The sequence below is a fragment of the Nyctereutes procyonoides genome, unplaced genomic scaffold, assembly GCF_905146905.1.
Source record: "Nyctereutes procyonoides isolate TBG_1078 unplaced genomic scaffold, NYPRO_anot_genome, whole genome shotgun sequence".
Classification (NCBI taxonomy): domain Eukaryota; kingdom Metazoa; phylum Chordata; class Mammalia; order Carnivora; family Canidae; genus Nyctereutes; species Nyctereutes procyonoides.
Window position 1 is genome coordinate 67,545,149 of NW_026575051.1, and position 18,115 is coordinate 67,563,263.

The window sequence follows — 18,115 nt, forward strand, 5'->3', positions numbered from 1 at the left end:
ATCTAACCCCTGAAGAAAAGATCAAATGTTTAACAAACACTCGTCAAAGCAAATATTTTAGGTGGTAGGTACTATGTGAATAGCATGTTTAATGTGAAGTTCATTTAAAATTCACTTAAATTTCATTTAAAACCATTTAAAACTCAGTTTCAATATTATTTGGTAGGTAGGTAGATCACTCAAATGACATTTACTGGGGCAAATGGGTGGCTCAGGGGTTGAGCATCTGCCTTTGGCTCAGGGCGTGACCCTGGGATCCTGGGATCGAGTCCCACGTCGGGCCCCTGCATGGAGCCTGCTACTCCCTCTGCCTGTGTCTCTGCCTCTCTATATATATCTCTCATTAATAAATAAATAAAATATTTTGAAAAAAAATAAGTTATCAGGGGCTTTTGAAAAGCCACTGATGATGTTCATTTGTGTTCCCAACCTACCAGAGTGACTTCCGCATAGAAAATGATGTGAGGAATCATTATAGGAGTTCTGTAGCATTGAAGCAAGCACCCTCCTCCTTAAAAATAACAAATGATTAAAAAAAAAAAAACACCCTACATGTATAACACACGAGAAAATAAATACAGACTGAAAAACAGCATGGAGAGAATCTAGGTAAGAAGTTAAGTGGGGCGCCTGGGTGGCTCAGTCAGTTAAGCATCCAGCTCTTGATTTTGGCTCAGGTCATGATCTCAGGGTCGTGAGATTGAGCCCCATGTTGGGCTCCCTGGGGTGGTGTGGAGCCTGCTTATGATTCTCTCTCTCCCTCTCCTTCTGCCCCTCCCCCGGCCCCCCCCCCCCAAAAAGAAAGTTAAGACAATACTTAGTGGTATTCCTTGCTTATAGTGAAGATGTCATTTCATTTTATTATTTTAAAAATATAATGTTTATTTTCTTTTTAAGTAAGCTTTACACCCAGTATGGGGCTTAAACGCACAACCCTGAGATCAAGAGTCACATGCTCTGCAGAGTGAGCCAGACAGGTGCCCCCAAAGATATCATTTTAAACCAAAAATGATGTGAAACAAAGTTAAAAGGAAGATCCGATGACAAATTACTTAATCACGTTTTTTTATTTTTTATTTTTTAATTTATTTTTAAAGATTTTATTTATCCATGAGAGACACACAGAGAGAGGCAGAGACACAGGCAGAGGGAGAAGCAGGCTCCTGCGGGGAGCCTGACGTGGGACTCGATCATGCCGTGAGCTGAAGGCAGATGCTCAACCGCTGAGCCACCCCAGCGCCCCATCATATTTTTTTTTTTAAAGTAAACTGGAAAAGTTTTGTTTAATGTTGGATGCTCTTATCCTTGACTAGTTGCTATCCTGCATTACTCAAAATCTGAAAAGAAGGGGATCCCTGGGTGGCTCAGCGGTTGAGCATCTGCCTTGGTGCCTGCCTTTGGCCCAGGGCACGATTCTGGAGCCCCGGGATCGAGTCCCACATCAGGCTCCTGGCATGGAGCCTGCTTCTCCCTCTGCCTGTATCTCTGCACCCCCCCCCCAAGTCTATCGTGAATAAATAAATAAAAATCTTTGGAAAAAAATCTGAAAAGAAACATGATCTTTGTGGAAATATCACAGCCTCATAAACCATGGTGCAGTCTAATCAAATGGCATCATCAACTTTTTAATTTATTTCCACATTTGTCAATACATAAAAGAGTATCATATTCCAGGGGTGCTTGATAAATATTCACTGACACCACCTTTCTACATCAGACGATAAGGTTAGTTGGGATTATTTTTACTAGTAGTCTTGACTGTCAGCAAAACAAAAGCAAAGTGCATTTTATTTGTGCTCACATTATAAAACACTTTTATTCAGATCTTAATTAACAAAATCCACTGGCACCAGAAAGATGGCAGTGCCCTCACACAGGGTAAGAAGCTGGTTTCACACCAAGGAACACAAAATGAGGGGTGCCTGGGCGGCTCAGTTGGTCAGGCATCTGCCTCGGGCTCAGGTGATGATCCCAGGGTCCTGCCATCGAGTCCTGCATCAGGCTCCTTGCTCAGTGGGGAGTCTGCTTCTCTCTCTCTCTCTCCCTGCTGCTCCCCTTGCTTGTGCGCATGCTCCCTCTCTCTCTCAAATGAATAAATAAAATCTTAAAAAAAAAAGAACACAGAATGATGAGGTTATAATAGGTTTAGTTATCTTTCACAAATCTGTCCTCCTTAAATATGAAAAGTAAGTGGGTTTCAAAGGTCTGTGCTTAAAGCCAGGAATAAGGTTCTATTTGCTGAAAAAAGGTTGCTATGAAACTCTCTTGCTCATAGAGATGAGCCTGCCTTCCAGGAGACCAGTTTGCTCTCTGGTTATTTATGCTGAGCTCTATTGTGAAGATAACTAACTTCCTGCACAAGGGTGCTTTGTTCACAAAGGATAGCACTGGAAATGCCCTCCTGTCCCCTTTTGCTACTCAGAGTTTCTGTGGCATTTTTTTCAATAAAAGGACACCCGTATTGACCACTGTATCCTTAAAAGAATCTCACAAAACCTACGGTTATTGATGCCGGGGGCATGGGGATTCCCATGGCGATGTGGATAGAATGTGTATTCAAGGTGACAATGAAGGAACACCTGGGTGACTCAGGGATTGAGTGTCTGCCTTGGGCTCAGGTCATGATCCCAGGGTCCTGGAATCGAGTCCCGCATTGGGCTCCTGCATGGAGCTTGCTTCTCCCTCTGCCTGTGTCTCTGCCTCTCTCTCTCTGACTCTCATGAATAAATAAATAAAATCTATATATAAAAAAACCAACGTGACAAGTTGAAAAGATTTCCTTAGTACTGAAGTATCCATCCAGCGTTAACATCGTTTGGAAGACAATGCCACAGAAGCAAGAAAGAGAAACATCTTGAAGATCTATCAGTTTCACTGAACTGAATTCAGTTTCTATTCAGTTTCACTGAATCCTTCAGTTTCACTCCAACTTCAACAAAAGCAGAAATGGCCAACCCAATAATGAAAGGGCAGAAAATAGCACCTAATTCTTAGAGAGTTCAGAACTGTTCATTTTGGATTTCTGATTTGATCCTTCGATCCTTCATCTGTAAGCAAACACAATTTTATTTTAAATCCTCTTCTCACCCTGAAAAAAAATGCTTTGGTGCATAAGGGGAAAATAAGAGAGAGAGATGAGGGAGGGACGGGGGAGAGAGAGAATTCTTTGAGCCCAGCATCTCAAAAATGAGCAAAATGTGAATATGTTTTATGCTTCCATCCACTGAGGCACCCACGGACGCTGGTAAGTACCTCCTGAGTGAAGACTATATTAATTGTTCTTATGGCTAGATTTTTATCTACCATTGTTCAAGTCAGAATATGTACAATTTGAAAATGATGCTATCAACAATGATTATTATCTGTCTGAGTGGGTGTTGCTGAAAAGACCGATACTGGCTGACTCTACAGTTACTGGGTGTGGTTTTTTTTTTTTTTTTCTGCTTAAGAATTAAGGTTAGAAGGGCATCATGTCTGCAACGTACTCTTAAGTGGCTCAGAAAGAAAAAACTGTATATAGAAATATATAAAATGTTATAAAGAGAAGGCTATCTTTGCAACTTTTCTGTGTAATTGAAATTATACCAGAAAATCTTTAACTAGGGGTGCCTGGAGGCTCAGTTTGTTCAGTGTCTGACTTGGTTTGGGCCCAGGTCATGATCTCAGAGTCAGGAGATCAAGCCTCACGTGGGGCTCCACGCTGAGCCTGGAGTCTGCTCAATATTCTCCCTCTGCCCCTCCCTCTGCTTCCACTCTCTCTCTCTGTGTGTCTCTAAAATAAATAAAGAAAATCTTTAAAAAAAAATTTAGGTAGAGTTAAGGTTCATAGCAGTTAAATATACTTTTACTTTTTTTGCACATGCCTTTCTTTTCTTTCTCTTTCTCTCTTTCTTTCCTTTCTTTTCTTTTTCCTTTCCTTTCCTTTCCTTTCCTTTCCTTTCCTTTCTTTTCCTTTCTTTTCTTTTCTTTTCTTTCTCTTTTCTTTCACCTGAGGGGCCCTGGGCATCTCAGTCAGTTGAGTGTCTGCCTTCAGCTTGGATCATGATCTCAGGGTCCTGGGATTGAGCACCACATTGGGCTACTGCTCAACAGGGAGCCTGCTTCTCCCTCTCCCTCTGCCTGCCACTCTTCCAACTTGTGCTCTCTCTCTCTCTTTCTCTCTGTGTCAAATAAAAAAATAAAGATCTTTTTTTTTTCAAATATATTTTTTTTTATTTACTTATGATAGTCACAGAGAGAGAGAGAGAGAGAGGCAGAGACACAGACAGAGGGTGAAGCAGGCTCCATACACCGGGAGCCCGATGTGGGATTCGATCCTGGGTCTCCAGGATCGCGCCCCGGGCCAAAGACAGGCGCCAAACCACTGTGCCACGCAGGGATCCCAAAAATAAAGATCTTTTAAGAAAATTTGGGCACCTGAGTTCCACAGTCAACTGAGCATGGGACTCTTGGTTTTGCCTCAGGTCATGATCTTGGGGTCATGGGCTCATGCTCCACCTCTGGCTCTGCACTCAGTGCTGTCTGCTTAGGTTTCTCTCTCCCTCTCCCTCTGCCCCTCCCCACTGCACACTCTATCTCCCTCTCTAAAATAGATAAATAAACCTTTTAAAAAATCAATTGAGGACACCTGAGTGGCTCAGTCAGTTAAGCATCTACCTTCAGCTCAGGTCATGATCCCAGGTCCTGGGATCCAGCCCCACATCAGGCTCTCTGTTCAGTGAGGAATCTACTTCTCCCTCTCCCTCTGTGCTCTCTCTCTCTCTCAAATAAATAAATAAATAAAATCTTTAAAAAAGTTTTTTAAATAAAAAAATCAATTAAAAGTATGATTCCAAATTATTATGAAAAATATGTATCTAGGGCAGCCCAGGTGGCTCAGCGGTTTAGCGCCGCCTTCAGCCCAGGGCCTGACCTTGGGGACCTGGGATTGAGTCCCATGTCGGGCTCCCTGTGAGGAGCCTGCTTCTCCCTCTGCCTATGTCTCTGCCTCTCTCTCTGTGTATCTCATGAGTAAATAAATAAATAAACATTTAAAAAAATATGTATCTAAAGAAACTTTGAAAAAAAATTTTTAAAAAAAGAAACTGAAAATCCTATATCTTATGTTGAACATCAAATCTTCAGGTTATATTTTCATTAGATGAAACATTAGAAAAATACCTTTTTATGTTTTTATTCAGTAGCTACATTGTCAGAAATAATTAATACCAAAAAAAGTAAAATACCAATTAATGGCATTTAAATTTTTGACTTCCCAGCAAAGATTTCAGTAGTTCCTCAATCTCGGTCCTTTGTTAACAGCAAAATTAACTACATTCCAGGCTTTATTCCCGATCCAGCCACTTACAAGCTCTTTGACCTTAATTAAGCAAGTTCCTCAACCCCTCTGGATCTAGCTTCTTCATAAACATTTAAAGTTATGTTAAGTTGTCTTACAGTTCCTTGCAGTACTAATATTCTAATGTAAGTTCCTTTTTACAAATAGGGAAATAGAAATTCTAATCTTAGCTAGCTTTCCAGAAGTCACATGAGAAAAAGAAAGCCTAATTTTAAAAGAGTCAATTAATTATATCCAGCCTGGATACAGATACACCAACAGGGAGCCCATTGTGGAAGTGTCCTAAGCTTCCCAGGCACACCTGCTGTCAAGGATCCGTCCTCAAGGCATCAGTTGCCAAAGCTCATCTCACTCTATAAAGGGAGGGGACTGGCGAATTATAAACTCTCCGGTCTGGTCTTGGGAATATTTTCCATCTATCAGAGGTGAGCAATCTGAAGACAAGAGGAAGAAGGAAAAAGAGCCTCGGAGTCAACGTGATCTCCAAACAGACTTAGGACAGGAGATGATCTGGCCATGCGATTGTTGCTACAACAGTCTGTGTTTTGCAGCCCTTTGTAGCTACACAAACACTTTCTGGTAAGTGAGAAAACATGCTAGACTTATTTGAATCCCTGCCCTTTTTATGTGACTTTAATTATGGGGAAACTGCACAAAAGACGGAATACTGATCTCTTGCTCATCAGCATGTGGTTAAAGATCTAAACTTTCTTTGTGCAGGTTTATGCTGTAATAAGGCAATATTCTGGCTTGAAATGTCTACTTTTCGGGCGCCTGGGGGCTCAGTGGTTGAGTGTCTACCCTCGGCTCAGGTCATGATCCCAGGGACCGGATCCAGTCCCATATCGCCTGCTTCTCCCTCTGCCTGTGTCTCTGCCTTTCTCTCATGAATAGATAAATAAAAAAAGATTTTATTTATTTATTCATGAGAGACACACAGAGAGAGAGGCAGAGACATAGACAGAGGGGGAAGCAGGTTCCATACAGGAAGCCTGATGTGGGACTCAATCCCGGGTCTCCAGGATCACACCCCGGGCTGCAGGCAGTGCTAAACCACTGCGCCACCGGGGCTGCCCAATAAATAAAATGAAAGAAAGAAAGGAAAGAAAGAAAGAAAGAAAGAAAGAAAGAAAGAAAGAAAGAAAGAAAGAAAGAAAGAAAGAAAGAAAGAAAGGAAGGAATACTGACTTAGGAAAAGAAAATTCTTCTAAGAGAAAATATTTTGCTTTGCAATTTATTCACCCACTCAAGAAGCGTTTATTTTTTTTCCCAAGAAGCATTAAGTACCCACTGTAAACTCAGAATTAGATTACAGTTGACCTTTGAACAAAACAGAGGTTAGGGTGCCTGTCTCCACCCTTTACAGTAAAAAAAATCTGCATATAACTTTTGGCTGCTTGAAAACTTAACCACTAATAGCCTACTGTTGACAGGAAGCCTTATTAATAACATAAACAATGGATTAAGATGCATCCTGTATATGTATTATATCCTATATATAATACATGCGTTGTGTATATGCTATATATATAATACATATGTTATAGGTGTTATATACTATATTCTTACATTAAGTAAGCTACAGAAAAAGAAAATATTATTAAGAAAATCATAAAGCAGAGAAAATACAATACTGTATTGAAAAACCCACAGGCGTATTAGTAGAGCCAGGTAGTTCATTCAGTGTTGTTAAAGGGTCAACCATAATTCTAAAATCTGTGTATGGGGCGGATGCCTGGCTGGCTTAGATGGTTGAGCATGCAACTCTTGATCTGGGAGTGGTGAGTTGGAGTTGCACACTGAGTGGAGAGTTTACTAAATAAATAAAATCTGTGTGTGTGTGTGTGTGTGTGTGTGAGAGAGAGAGAGAGAGCGAGAGAGAGAGACTACTCCCAGTCATGAAAGAACTTGTTCTCTTACTTGTAAAGGTTAAAAAAATATACATTAATTCTCGTTAATAATTAACAAACATCTTCTGAATGCTTAATATGTGTCAGTCACTGGGTCAACTCATTTCTATAGAGAAGAAATAATATAAGTGGTGAATGAGTAAGAGTAAAAAATGTGTGATTTTGGTCAAACATGCATAAGAAGGAGTACACAGTCTAGAGATAGGTCACTCAGTTGAATCATTTACATTGTAACCCTCAAAGTGGTCAAATTAAATGACTTTAAATTTATTTTTTTTAAAGATTTTATTTGTTTATTTATGAAAGACACATGCAGAGAGAGGCAGAGACATAGGCAGAGGGAGAAGCAGGCTCCCTGCAGGGAGCCCGGTGTGGGATTTGATCCCAGGACCCCGGGATCACAACCTGAGCTGAAGGCAGATGCTCAACCACTGAGCCACCCAGGTGTCCCCTTAGAATGACTCTTAAATTCTAGTTAAGCATTTCCTTTGAATCAAACTAGTTTCATATTATTTAATTCATTCATCTGTCCATTTATTCAGTATCTTTAAGGAACCCACAGTACCATACAAAGAAGCCAAGAAAAAAATTAAAATCACGTTGGGTAAAAAAATACACATAGATGAGCAAAGACAAAGCAGAATGTGAACAATATGATTCAAAGTTGCGTTGAGGGATGCCTGGGTGGCTCAGCGTCTGCCTTAGGCCCAGGGCGTGATCCTGGAATCCCGGGATGGAGTCCCACGTCAGGCTCCCTGCTTGGGGCCTGCTTCTCCCTCTGCCTCTCTCTGTGTCTCTCATGAATAAATAAATAAAATCTTAAAAAAATAAAAAAAATAAAGTGTTGAAAAAAAATAAAGTTGCATTGAAAGATTAAACTGAAGCCTATTAAAATTTTTAAGAGCTTATTTGAGCAAATATTGATTTTTTTAAAAAACATTTATTTATTTAAATAACCTCTAAACCCAATGTGAGACTTGAACTCATGACCCTAAGATCAAGAGTCATAAGGTCCTCTCACTGAGCCAGCCAGGCGTCCCCGAGCAAAAATCTATTTGAATCAGCACCAAACCATAAATGGTTACAAATGCTCCGCAAGAGCTGGGGAGAGACTTAGGAAAGGTAGAAGCAAAGCAAAAAAACCTCATTGATTGGCTATAGCTTAAAGCCCCATTGGCTCTTTGTGCTTCCTTGTCCTTAGGGTCCAACTTTGTAAACTTGAGGCATTTACAGGCTAAGATTTTGGTTTGCTTTTTGTGGGTTCATTACAGTTATCTCGATCTAACGGGCTCCTTATTTAATTTAATTTAACAGTTGCATCCAGAAACTCATAGGAAAAGTGGAAGGAGGGCCTAGCAAACATTAAGTGCTCAGTAAATGTGGGCTTAATGAATGAATGTAATATTAGAGTAAGCAGTCAGGACAGGATCCTCTGAGGGAAGTAATGGGCCTGGACTGAGGAGCAAAGGTCAGCCTGATGGAGCAAACGACAGTAGCAAAGGCCCTGTGGCAAAAAGAAAAAAAAAAAGGCAGGATGTAGAGTTTCAACAGATTGGTTTGGTTGGAACAAAAGGGTTGGTTGATAGGCGGAAAGGAAGAGTGTAAGGTTTGATAAGGTAGGGTACGTTCTGCTACAAACCAAGCTGTCATAACAAATTAAAACATTTGTAACACCCTAAGTATAACAGTTTTGTTCTTAGAACTCTGACTTCCTCTCTTGAAATGTATTGACGGTAAAACATTAATTCTACAAAACCAAGCTACTTAAATAAGTACTATTTTGTGAACAGTCTGAAGGGAAATGCCATCAAGATAAGGCAAGGGGCACCTGGGTGACTCAGTCGGTTGAGCATCTATCCTCAGTACCTGTGTCCATTAAGCATCCGACTCCTGATTGCAGGTCAGGTCATGATCTCAGGGTCGCGAGGTTGAGCCCCGTGTCAGGCTCCATGTCAGGCTCCAGGCTCAGTGCACAACTTTTATTTTTTTTAATTTTTAATTATTTATTCATGAGAGACAGAGAGAGAGAGAGAGGCAGAGACACAGGCAGAGGGAGAAGCAGGCTCCATGCAGGGAGCACCATGTGGGACTGGATCCCAGGTCTCCAGGATCACACCCTGGGCTGCAGGCAGCGCTAAACCGCTGCGCCGCCACCGGGGCTGCCCTCAGTGCACGACTTGCTTAAGATCCTCTCTCTTGAAAAAAAAGAAAGAAAAAAAAGGAAAAAAAAAAGATCTTCTCTCTCCCTCTGTTCTTCTCTCCCCACAAACTATCCCCCATCCCACCTCAAGAAAAAAAAATATATGATAAAGCAAAATATAATGGTATAGGCAATGTCATGGATGGAAAAAAATTTAGAGATTATCTATTTTAATCCAACCCCTGTTTTACCAGGTGAGAGAGGTCAAGGATCCAGGATCCAGGACCAAGAGTGGGGTCCTATCTAAAGCACTGAGTATGCCAGGCTAGGCCTCATTTGCCAACAGTTGCTGGAATCTTTACTAATTATAACTCTACCTGAATTGCATGATTATTGTTATTTGAAGATCAATATGAAAAAGGTGAAATATAAAATTATTATTATTTAAAGATTTATTTATTCATTCATTCATGATAGACACAGACACGCAGAGAGAGAGGCAGACACACAGGCAGAGGGAGAAGCAGGCTCCCTGCAGGGAGCCTGATGTGGGACTCGATCCCGGGACTCCAGGATTGCACCCTGGGCCAAAGGCAGGTGCCAAACCACTGAGCCACCCAGGGATCCCCTGAAATATAAAATTAAAGAAAAGATAAAGACACCAGACATGGAAAAATACTGAAATCCTAGGGTGGGAAGTTTAGATGTGGTTCAGGGCAATACCTGAGAGAAATGAAAGGACAGGTCAAAAGACATTCCAACTAACAGCAGTTTTTTAGAGTGACTGCTTGAATAAGGAGCTAAAAATAATAAGAAGAATAGTAGGAGCACCAGACTAGCTCAGTCAGAAGAGCGTGCAACTCTTGATCTCAGAGTCCTGAATTCCAGCACCTGTCAGGTACAGAGATTACTTAAATAAATAAAAATTAAGGAAAAAAAAAGAATATAAGAATAGTAAAACAAAAACGCTTCCAAGTATGAACCTGAGCAGCATCAGATTTGATGGTGAACTTTGGAAGTTATTCAGCTTTTCAGGTAGACAGGTAACAGTATTAAAATTGATTTCATCATTAAAGAGTACACTTATTATGATAAGTACCGGGTGATATATGGAATTGTTGAATTACTATGTCATATACCTGAAACTAACAGAACACTGTATGTTAACTGTACTGAAATTAAAATGAAAAACTTAAATAAAATGTTTAATAACAATAAATTTCTTCAAAAATGTAATTCTTTGAAAAGTATTTCTCTGAAAGATGAAAAGTTCTGGACAGTGGTTGCCCAACAGTGTGAACATACTTAACTACTGAAGTGTATACTTCAAAAAAATAGTTAAGATGGGGGACGCCTGGGTGGCTCAGTTGATTGAGCATCTTCAGGTCAAGATCCCAGGGTCCGGGGATGGAGCCCCCCCATCAAGGCTTGCTGCTCACTGAGGAGCCTGCTTCTCCCCCTCCCTCTGCTGGTCCCCCTGCTTGTGTTCTCTCTCTCTCAAATGATTATTCATTTAATTATAAATAAAATAATATTATATATTATATAAATAAAGTAATATTCATTATTATATGAATATTCATTCAATCATTCATTATAAATAAAATCTTAAACAAAAATAGTTAAGATGGTAAATCTTATTTTTAAAGGATTAAAAAGAAGTGCACACACATATATATATTTTTCAATGAATTCTTTTCATCAGTTTAAACTTTTGCTCCATCTGCTCTGGAGCTCTAGCCACTTTTCATGTTTTAGGAGTGCAGATCCACTCAGGTCACCTCAAGCAATGGGAAGTCTCGCTATTTTAAGGATTCACGTGACTATAAAGGAGATAAGAATATCGTAGGAACCTAAGAATAGCAGTATGATTGGGCTTCAATTGGGAAGGAAAATGAACAGGGGACTGGCCCAGCGCCATGGCCATCCAGAGCCTGGGGTGCCTGGTCACTCTTGGCTGCAGCAGGAATGTAGTCTCCCCAACCATAGGGTGTCACCATCCGTCCCTATGACGACCGGCTGACTACCTCACTTAGTTATAGTTTCTGTTACTCATGATTCCGGCTTACTCATCCTCTTTCTATAACCGACTTTCAGCTTCTCTCCCCACAATCAACAGGCTGATTCTCTCTGTATATCTCAGTTCGAATTCTTGAAAGGACAAAACAACAAAACAAAACAGGAAACCTGACTGGCCTGGCTCAGAGCTCAGCTTCGGGGGGCGTCGGAACCCCCCGGAGAGCCTGTTAGGCCACTGGGCGTCGGGTGTCACTCCCAGCGTTTCTGATTTAGTGGCCTGGGGCAGGGCCTGAGAATGTGCATTTGGAACAGAACCCCGGGTAATACATGGCTCTGGGCACCACTCTTGAGAACCACGGGCCCGGGTAATCCCCCCTTTCTCTGTTTGGACAGAGCAGCTGGGGCTCTACCTCATGTCACCGACGCCATCCTTCCCGATGGATTCTCAGGCTCATAAATGAAGATTTTTTAAAAACTTCCTTCTCTTATTGGCCTCCTCATTGAGGCAGTCTCCTGGGTCCTCTGCTCTTCACCTGGAATGTCTCTGACCTCTTGTCCCTCCCTTGGTCACCGCCCCAACCCAGGGTCTCATCCCCTGGGACCTGAATACCCACAGAAAAGCTCCCTGTTCCAGGCCCCCCAACCCCACAGGCCAGATGACCTCCCCCCCAGAGCCGTCATTGGCTCCCTCTGCCCGTCTCGATAACCTAAACAGTGTGACACCTTTAAACTTTGTACTCTTAAGTCAGTAACAGTTAGATGCTTGTTTTCCCACACTGCCACTTCCTTTCCCTCAGGACCTCGTACCCTTTCCCTACACCGGTATTTCTCAAACCTTTCCGAAGGGTGGAGGGTATCCTTAGGGATCGGACCCCTTAGCAGCTTTTGAATCTTCCTCTCCCCACTGGGGAGAGATTTCTTAGTAGACTCCTGTTATCTTTCAAAGGTCAGGTAGAGGGCAGCCCCGGTGGCGCAGCGGTTTGGCGCTGCCTGCGGCTCAGGGCCTGATCCAGGAGACCCGGGATCCAGTCCCGCGTAGGGCTCCCTGCGTGGAGACTGTTTCTCCCTCTGCCTCTTGCTCGCTCTGTGTCTCTCATGAGTAAATAAAATCTTAAAAAAAAAAAAGGTAGATTTTCCAACCTCTTCCATTTATTTTTATTTTCTTTTTCCAACTATTTTTGTTTTCACATTAAAGGGAGCTTTTAGTTATTTGTCAGTGAGCCAAACGGATGCTTTGGGCACATCTTCGGTTTGTGGGGAGCTTCACATAGGGTTCCTGTGTCCCGGTTTGAGAAGGACCCCTGTAGACGCCACCTGCACTGTCTGCTCTCATTCCTGTTTCACTTGGGCACTGCCTATAACACACCCCAAGAGTTCCCAAAAGTGCCACGCTGCTACCAAATTAAGTATAAACTGCTTTCTTCTGAATTCAAAGCCCTCCAAACATGATCCTTCAAACCTTATTTCTGATACTAAGTTACTTTTTTTTTCAAATTGAAATATTTTAGTATGTTCTCAATATTTCATTAAATCTGATTGTTGCCAAGTGGCTTACTTCCCTAGACATCCAGGCAGTGGTTCCTCAGACCAGAAGAACCCCATCATTTGAGAATTTGTTAGAAATACATATATTCTGTTCTGTTCTACATCAGACTGGCTGAATCAGGAATTCTGGGATTCTGGGTGTGGGGCTGGCAATCTGGATTTTAACAGGCCCAACAGGTGATTCTGATGCAGCTGGGGACCACTGGTCTAGCATTTAGCTTACAGATCTAAAACAGATTATGATATAGATTAAGAATACAAGAAGAACTTAGTGGAATATGAACTATTATTTAACTGTAATTTTTTTTTCAGATTTTATTCTGAAGTATACATGGGGTCTGAACTCACAACCTCTAGATCAAGAGATGCTCCACCAACACAGCTAGCCAGGCACTTCTACTAATTAATTAATTAATTTAAGGATTTTATTTATTTGAGAGGGAGAGAGTGAGCCCAAGCTGGGGGAGCGGCAGAGGGAGAGGGAGAAGGAGAAGCAGACTCCCCGCTGAGTGGGGAACCCAAAGCAGGGCTCTATCCCACAGCCCTGGGATCCTGACCTGAGCTGAAGGCAGGTGCTTAACCGACTGAGCCACCCAGGCGCTGCCACCTAGAATTCTGCTACTAAATGTATTTTTCTTTCAAGATTTTATTTATTCATGAGAGACAGAGAGAGAGAGAGAGAGAGAGAGAGAGAGAGGCAGAGACACAGGCAGAGGGAGAAGCAGGCTCCATGCAGGGAGCCCGACGTGAGACTCGAACCCGGGTCTCCGAGATCACGCCCTGGGCTGAAGGCAGGCGGTAAACCACTGAGCCACCCGGGCTGCCCTAAATGTATTTTTCATACAGGCTCTTCTCAATTTAGAAACCATGTTCTAGAGGAAGAAGAACCAATTAAGTCGTTTTTAATTCATTTGTCTCCTCCTAGTGGCAGGCTTTTAAATATTGAGCAGGACACCCTATTTAAGTTTCTTAAAAATTCTATTTCTGATTTTCCCAAGATTCCTCTTATTAACTACAATTAAAGACAATTGACTCTCTCCACCAAATTCCATAGATTTTTCTCTATTCGCTCTGTGGCTCAGAAAATCATGTAATTTGTCTCCAACATAGCTCTTTTTAAACAGACTTGTAAATTTTCCCTCATTTTGTTACTTCTTAGCAGTAGAACTTCACTACTTAGAACACTTTGAGATGCATTTTCTTCCTTTATGAGACTGAAGGACTCCAGGTCATTATCTTTTATTCCTCTCACTATCACCCTCTTTCTTGCAATGCCCCAGGAACCACACAAGATCTTGGGACAAGCCACTGCCACCAAGTATCTTTGCAGTTAGCTCTTTGAGCCATTAAACTCTCTAGGGTGTGAACTAATTTTTTTTTTTTTGACTCTTAAAACCAACAAGACAAGGTTTGATTTTTTTTTCCAAAGGATTTCATTGATATGGCAGGCTAATTTATGGAGATACTAATACCCCACATTTTCCCCCTTAGGCTTTCCAAGCAGGTAGCCGGGCCCTTAGTATTCCACTGCCTTGGAGGTCTAAAGAATGGAAAGCTGAGCTACCTGGAGGCTGTGCCTTTTCCTGTCCATTGTTAGAGTCTGAGCTCAGTGAAAGAAATTGTGTCTGATGTCTGGGGCGGGGGGGGGGGGGGGGGCGGTGCCTTTATCTCAAACTGGAGGCTTGGAAGGAGCGCGTGAACTGGTATGTCCTCCATCCCCTTGCAGTGCCCTGGACAGGCGCCTAGCTAGGATCTGCGTAGCAAGGTGAGACCTTTAAACACCCAAGTTCCCACACACAGCAGGGATTATTCCCATGCTCTGGGAAACAGAATCCCTGCACTTCAAGGATCTGTGTGGCTTCAACCATGGGAATCTCAGTGGAAACCAATATGGGCTGGAGACAGGAAAGTTCTCTCCAAATACTATGTATGACCTGGGAGTGTAAAGGGGAGAAAACTCACAGAGATTAAATTTTCCTGCCATTCTGTTAAATATTAACAGTTAAATATTTTGAACATCACTCTAGATAATAATTACCTCTTGAGACTGTCATAAGGCTTAAAGTGGGTTCAGTCAAAACAAGCTAATGACACTTGACCCTTACCAACTCCTCCCTGCCACCACCCCCCCCCCCAGCATGGATCCTTAAGGCATCTTTTTGGATCCAGGGCCAAATAATTATATTTCTGCTATACAATTGCCATAGTATTTGGTTCTCATCTGGCCTTCAAATATTTTTTTAAATATTTTATTTTTTAAGATTTTATTTGAGAGAGAGAGAGAGAGAGCATGAGCAGGGGGAAAGGGAGAAGCAGGCTCCCTGCTAAGTCAGAAGCCTGACGTGGGGCTCTATCCCAGGACCCTGGAATCATGACCTGAGCCAAAGGAAGATGTTTAACCAACTGAAACACCCAGGGTCCCCTCAAAGATTTTTTTTAAATCACCAAGCAATTTCTCTTACCTTTTCAGTTTAAAACTAGCAGCTTCTAGGGATCCCTGGGTGGCGCAGCGGTTTAGCGCCTGCCTTTGGCCCAGGGCGCGATCCTGGAGACCCGGGATCGAATCCCATGTTGGGCTCCCGGTGCATGGAGCCTGCTTCTCCCTCTGCCTGTGTCTCTGCCTTGCCTCTCTCTATCTCTGTGTGTGACTATCATAAAATAAATAAAAATTTAAAAAAAAGAAATTAAAAAAACTAGCAGCTTCTATTGTTTTAAATAATAGCTACAGGGACACCTGGGTGGCTGGTGGTGGAGTGTCCGTCTGCAGCTTAAGGCGTGATCCTGGAGTCCTGGGATCGAGTTCCATGTTGGGCTCCCTCCATGGAGCCTTCTTCTCCCTTTGCCTGTGTCTCTGCCTCTCTCTGTGTCTCTCATGAATAAATAAACTCTTAACAAAAATAAATAACAGCTATATTAAGATATAATAAACATACCATAAAACTATTTTTAAAGTATACAACTCAGTGGTTTTTAGTATATTCACAGAGTTGTGCAGCCATCACCACTAATTCTGGAATATTTTCATCACTTCTGGAAGAAACCACACAACCAGTTGGTCATCCCCATCCCCCCAGGCCCTGGTAACCACTAACTGACCTTTTCTTTCTATAGGCTCGCCTAACTGGAAATCTCATATAAATGGAATCATTCAATATGTGGCTTTTGTGTCTGCCTTCTTGGTGTAATACGTTCAAATTCATCCATATTGAAGCACGTATCTGTACTTCATTATTTTCATCAGCAAATAAGATTCCATACATAGATCTGCCACATTTGGTTTATTGCTTCTATTTTTTTTTGTTTTTCTTTTTTTTTAATTTTTATTTATTTTATGATAGTCACACAGAGAGAGAGAGAGAGAAAGAGGCAGAGACATAGGCAGAGACATAGGCAGAGGGAGAAGCAGGCTCCATGCACCGGGAGCCCGATGTGGGATTCGATCCCGGGTCTCCAGGATCACGCCCTGGGCCAAAGGCAGGTGCCAAACCGCTGCGCCACCCAGGGATCCCTATTTTTTTTTTTTTTAAAGCCATCTCTGCACCGAGTTGGGGCCCAGGCTCACTCCCCTGAGATCAAGAGTTGGATGCGATGCTCTAGCTTTACCAACTAAGCCATCCAGGCGCCCCATTGCTTCTATTTTTAAATAAGGATGAATTAGTCTTTTTAAGCTAGCATCTGGGACTTATTATCTTTTTTAAGATTGAGAAGAGAATGTTTAAAAACATTATTATTTTTTTAGACTTAAAAAATTATTTGACAGAGACAGAGGGCAAAAGCAGGGGGAGCTGCAGGCAGAGGAAAGGGAAAAGCAGCCTTCTCGCTGAGCAGGGAGTCTTACATGGGGCTCAACCAGGACCCTAGGATCATGACCCAAGCCAAAGGCAGACGCTTAACTGAGTCACCCAGGCACCCTGAGAACAGAATGTTTATTTACTTTTTTCTTTTTGAAGTAAGCTCTATGCCTAACATAGGGGTTAAACTACATGACCCCAAGATCAAGAGTCAACATATTTTACTGACTGAGCCAGCTAGGTATAGCTGAGAATAGAACGTATTAAGAATGGGCTCCAGGGGCACCTGGCTGGGTCAGTCGGTGTCTCTGGAGGATGTGACTCTTGATCTTGGGATTGTAAATTTGAGCCCTATGTTGGATGTAGAGATTACTGAAAAAAAAATCTTAAAAATAGAAAAATGGACTCTAATTAGAAACCATTGAAATTCCTCCCAATCACCAAAAGGCTTCTTTTTCCCCTTTTTCAAAGCTGATGTTGATGAGTTATTCTGCCCAAATAAGTACCTGTTTTCTGTCTAAGATGTTTCCACTTTTAAGCTAATTTTCAGGGCAGCCTGGGTGCCTCAGCGGTTTAGTGTTGCCTTTAGCCCAGGGCGTGATCTGAGACCTGGGATCCAGTCCCAGTCTCCCTGCATGGAGCCTGCTGCTTCTCCCTCTGCCTGTGTCTCTGCCTCTCTCTCTGTCTCTCATGAATAAATAAATAAAATCTTAAAAAAAAAAAAAAAAGCTAATTTTCAAAGGGCATAAGCTCTAAGCCATGAAGGCAATACTATGTCTCCTTTCCTCCTAAGGGAATGGTTTTCTAGTTTGTATGCTATGTTTTAATATTAAAATTACTTTGCAGATTGTGTATACACGTTTTTGTAAATATAGTGGAGTATCTCTGAAAGGATCGGTAAGAAACTGGTAAAATTTGTTGTCTATGGGAAGGGGATGAAGGGGAACAGGGATGGAAACTTACTTCTTACTCTATATCCTTTTTTACTCTACATCCTTTTCTAAATTGTTCAAAATAAAAAAAAATTAGGTCATAAATAGTACGATAATAACCTTGACTAGAAGTATGAGGTTTATCTGAAGAGGACTTCTTGGATTATTACATTGACCATAAAACACACATATTCTTGGGGCACCTGTGTGGCTTAGCAGGTTAAGTGTCTGCCTTTGTTTGGGTCATGATCTCCGGGTCCTAGGATGGACCCCGAGTCAGACTCCCTGATTACCCAGGAGCCTGCTTCGTCTCCCTCTCCCTTTGCCTGCTGCTCCCCCTGCTTGTGCTGTCAAATAAATAAATAAAATCTTTAAAAAAACACACACGCACGCATATTCTCATTCCTCAAGCCTTTATGACTGCTGTTCCCTCAACTTGG